Below are 5,038 nucleotides of genomic sequence, written 5' to 3'. Positions count from 1 at the left end.
CTAAAGGAGAAGACGTTACTTTGGCATCAAGGAGTAATATTGGAAAGCATCAGAAAAAGAATACATGTGTAATTTACAAAATTTAAGCAAGAGCTCATTGATAGAACTGGCATGAAGCCATTTTTGCTGCAGCCAAGAGTACCACTTGGCATACAAAATTAGACTCTGAAGTCATATTAATAGTCTTTATAAATATATACTGATTTATATACTTCTGAAAAAATTTTCCCTTTGAGGTGCTAAATAGATATGTAGCTAGTGATTTTGGTTTCTTCTGTAATCATAATTTTGGTACATCTTTGGAATTGCTTTCAGAGTTGAAGCTATGTTTCCTCAGTGAGGGTAAATTTGGTGTGCATTTTTAAATAAAAATATTTAAAAGTAACTTAGATACACAAATGTTCATAGCAACATTACTGATGGTAGTCCAATGCTGGAACAACCAAATAGCCTTCAAATATTTATCTATTTAAACAGCTCTGCCACATACATATGACGGAGTTCTACTCACAATGAAAAGGAAGGAACTATCGATAATATCCAATACATTGCAGAAATCTCAAAGACATAATTTTGAATAAGCCAGTCTTCAGGATTACATAGTGTATGATTTCACTTATTTGATATTCTTAAAGTCTAATCTATAGTAACAGTAAACAGATTAGCAGTTGACAAGATTATGGACAGGAGGTTGGTACCACTATAAAGTGATAGCGTTAAGGGAATTTTGGGAAGGGTGAAATTGTTCTGTATCATGATCATTTCAATTGATACAGAAAACAAATTTGACAAAATTCAATGTACATTAAAAAAGACTTAGCAAATTAGGAATAGAAGAACACATCTTCGTTCTGATAAAGGTATCTATAACAAACCTGATTAAAATCATACTTGATGGTGAAAGACTGAATGTTTTCATACTAAGATTAAAAATAAGGAAAGATGTCCACTCTGAATACTCATATTTAATATCAAACAGGAAGGCCTGTTAGTAAAATAAAGCAAATAAGAGAAATAAAGGGTATATATGTTAGAAAAAGAGTAATAAAACTCTCCCTGTTCACAGATTACATGATTATATATGTAGAAAATCCTAAAATATCTGTAAAAATCTCCACAATAAACAAGTGAGTTTAGCAAGATCACAGATTACAATGTCTAAACAAAAGCTGATCTCTGAGGGAATCAAAGCATAAAATTATACTATAAATAAATTAGAAATATCATATTTCCCCAGATCTTTTTCATCAGTTGTGAAGTACCAATTAGAGGTACTAACACTCAAAGAAATAGAATAGTTAAAAAGAAAACTAGTTTATCTTACAAATGACTAAATGTGGCCTAACCTAGGAATAAAGAAGAATCTTTGGGATGTGTCTTTTTTTTTTTTTTTAGATTTTATTTATTTATTCGTTTAGAGAGAGAGAGAGACAGTGTGAGCAGGGGGAGGGGCAGAGGGAGAGGGAGAGAATCTCAAGCAGACTCCATGCTGAGCACAGAGCCCAACACTGGGATTGATCTCATGACCCTTAGATCATGACTTGAGCTGAAATCAAGAGTTTGATGCTTAATGGATTGAGCCACCAAGGCGCCCCTCTTTGGGATGTGTCTTGAGCTTATATTATAATGGGTTTAGGAAAAAGGGTCTCATCTTCTAACTGGTTAAACTTTGAAGGTGAGGTGAGGACAATCAAAGAATAGGGGGCATTGCTACTTCACTTGTCACTATTCCCAATAGGGAAGAGTCTTGTGCCAGCATTGTACAACACCAGCAAAGTACCAAAAAAAGCAGGATATTATAACTAAATGTGATAGTAGAGAATAGTCTCAGATGCCCTAAGGACCTCAGAGGAGCACAGGAGTTGGTCCAAAAGCTCCTGGTCCTTGAGAAAAACAAACAACAAAGAAATTTAATTCCAAGATCCTATTAGTAATGAGTTTCCATGTCAATTACTCTGGTGATCTTGGCTATCACCTTGATGATTTTGGAAGCAGGAGATGTAACTGTGGCAATGGCTCTGCCTATATTGGCTATGGTAAATTCCGCTAGGGCCGCTATGGTCCCTCTTTCTATAGAAGATATTGGTTCTCTGGGTTCTACTGAAAAATCTGCCAATCACTAAAATAATAGAAACTTTTTCTTACTGTAAATGATGGCTTTTTTTTTTTCAACTTCCTGTCTTTAAAGTCAAGCCTATTGTTAACCTCATTACCTGCAAAGATGGCTAATGTCACACACCATTACAAAAGGCACTTGGAAGAAAACAGGGCAAGAAAGACTCAGTCCTCTCAGGAGAACGTCATCACAGAAACTGGAGTTCCTTCCGGAAAGGCTGCATTTTGGGACTGCTGCTACTTCATTGGTTCACAGACAGTTCTGTTTCTGTTTCCCTATAAAGTGTCTTCATTGACATAATAAACTTGGTTTCATTTTGATTTGTTTATGTTAAAGAGTTTCATACACACTCCAGTGTATTTTTTTTGCAAAACCTAAATAATAATTTTCTGAAACAAATAAATGCCAATATTTGTCCACAGATATGATTATTTTAATTATTAATATTTCTTTTAAAATTATGCCCACAGAAGTGTTTAAAATTAACATTTGTTCTATCTGATCTTGCTCAGAATGATGCTGTCTGACTGACATGCGAGAGAACCAATGAAATCTGATATGCCTGATGTCCTCCAAAACTTTGCCCTCTCATCCCACAAATATAAACTTATCATTTCCCCATTTATAACATAATTACTGACCACTAATAGTCTTTGTTGCTAAATGGGAGAGGGCTCTTCCTTTGTGTATATTAATTATCTCCGTGCCTTAACTATATGTCTAAGGGGAAGGCATTTGTCTGTGTTCTATGGGCTTGAGTGGTATTTGTCTTCTTGGGTGTTCACTTTTTGACTGAACTCTGCCTAGGATCCTGTCTCTGCCACTTCAATAGAAACAGATTTCTCAGAATTTATTCTTACTCTTGTTGAAACCTTTTTATACATTTGGATTTAGACACTGAATTAATCTTCTTTCTCTCTCTTTTTTTAAAGATTTTATTTATTTATTTGACAGGGAGAGACACAGTGAGAGAGGGAACACAAGCAGGGGGAGTGGGAGAGGGAGAAGCAGGCTTCCCGCAGAGCAGGGAGCCCGATGCGGGGCTCGATCCCAGGACCCTGGGACCATGACCTGAGCCGAAGGCAGACGCTTAACGACTGAGCCACCCAGGCGCTACCAAATCTTCTTTCTCTTGTTTTACTCCTGGTGTTAGCCTCTCATTACGCACTCAGGTTTCCTATGTGCCCTGGTCTCTGCCTTCAAGCTTTAACTGTTTTTGGTTTCTACTTCCCATTTTTAGGGGTTTATATTACTATCCTCATTTTAAATTTATTTTTATTTTTATTTTACATAGAGTGCACATGCATGTGTGATTGTGGGGTGGGGAAGGGGCAGAAGGAGAGGGAGAGAAAAAATCTTAAGCAGGCTCCATACTCAGTGTGGAGCCCGAGTGGGGCTCAATCTCATGACCCTGAGATCTTGACCTGAGCCGAAATCAACAGTAGGCTACTTAACCAACTGAGCTACACAGGTACCCCAACCTCATTTTTAAAAAATTATTCTTGTCCACTCTTTCAAATATAAACTATGGATCTCATCGAATATCTACTGTACATCACCCTTGTTCTCCCTTCACTTTTACCAAGATAGTATTTTCAACTGTACAGTATTCTAATCATGGCTTTGCTACATTCTTACATCCTTCAACTCACCTTACCGATGGTATCGGTCTTTTGAAATTCCAACTTTTGTTTAACTCTGCTTTTTCCATGCTTGCTCATATACAGGGTTATTGGTCTAGAGAAGTACAGCCTTGTTGAATTGTCTTATATTAAACTTCTAATTTTAAGTCTCAAGTAGCATTCAGCCATGCCCAGAAATTCTCCATTTTCCTACTAAATTCACTTTGCCACTGTCTAAAATAACTATTGCATTCCTCATCATTTTTTAAACTTCTGACACAATCTGCTTTGCTCTTCATCCAATTTATGACTTCTTTCCAATTCCACTGAAAAATTAAGAATAGAGAGTTAAACATCAACCATTTATCACTTTATTTATCTCCTATTGCTGCTGTAACAGATAATCATAAACTTAGTGTTCCAAACAACTCAAATTATGATCTTGTAGTTTCTGCAGTCAGAAATCCAGGCACAAAATGGCACACATGACTATCTCTTTAGTCTTACAATGCCAGAACACATTTGTTGGCAGGCTGCATTCATTTCCGGAGGTTCTGGGGATGAATTTGCTTCCAAGCTCCATCTAGTTGTGGCAGAATTCAGTTCCTGTGGTTGCAAGCCTGAGGTCCCATTTCCTTTTTCAGCCTCTGGAAGCCCCTGGTATTCCATGGCTCATAGACCCTGTTCCATCTTCAAAAACAGCAATGGCAGGTCAAGTCTTCCTTACAGGTTTAATATTTGACCTCCATCTCTGCTTCATCTCTCTGCCTTTCTCTCTTCTAACATACCTAACTTCTCTGCCTTTCTCTCCTGCTTTGAAAAGCTCATGTGATGACACTGGCCTCACTTGGATGATTCAGGAATAATCTCCCTATTTTAAGGTCAGGTGATAAATAACTACATCTGTAAAGTCCTCTCGGAGTGGTACCTAGATTCATCTGTGATTAAATAACCAGGAGACAGAAAACATGATGGGCTGTATTTGGAATTCTGCCGAGCACAATCGTTCCACAGCAAATATACAATCTACCTTCTGCATATTATTAAACTGATAAGAACAGATACTACACTTGATCTTAGCGAAAAGGCCAAGAAGCGATACCTTCTGCATATTATAATGCATGAATGGTCCTTGTTCCGTGTAATTCTTCCACTGTGCACTGAAAGCCACCCCCTCTCTCCCAGTCATGTCTCCTATTTTTCAATTACCTTTCAGCAGCATTTACACTAAATTTACTAATTACTCTTTATTGATAAATTTTCTTCATTGATCTTCTGATCACCATGATCCCCCTTCCTT

The 5,038-nt window shown here is 37.1% G+C and overlaps 1 pseudogene; it reads right to left on the bottom strand.

Annotated features, from left to right (window-relative positions):
* Positions 1-4,657: 4,657 nt before the first annotated feature.
* On the bottom strand, positions 4,658-4,838 carry LOC116625070 (annotated as a pseudogene).
* Between the last annotated feature and the right edge of the window lie 200 nt (positions 4,839-5,038).

Source organism: Phoca vitulina, unplaced genomic scaffold (assembly GCF_004348235.1).
Source record: "Phoca vitulina isolate PV1807 unplaced genomic scaffold, GSC_HSeal_1.0 scaffold72, whole genome shotgun sequence".
Taxonomy (NCBI): domain Eukaryota; kingdom Metazoa; phylum Chordata; class Mammalia; order Carnivora; family Phocidae; genus Phoca; species Phoca vitulina.
The sequence above is the reverse complement of the archived record's forward strand: the minus strand, read 5'-3'. Positions and strand labels throughout refer to the sequence as shown.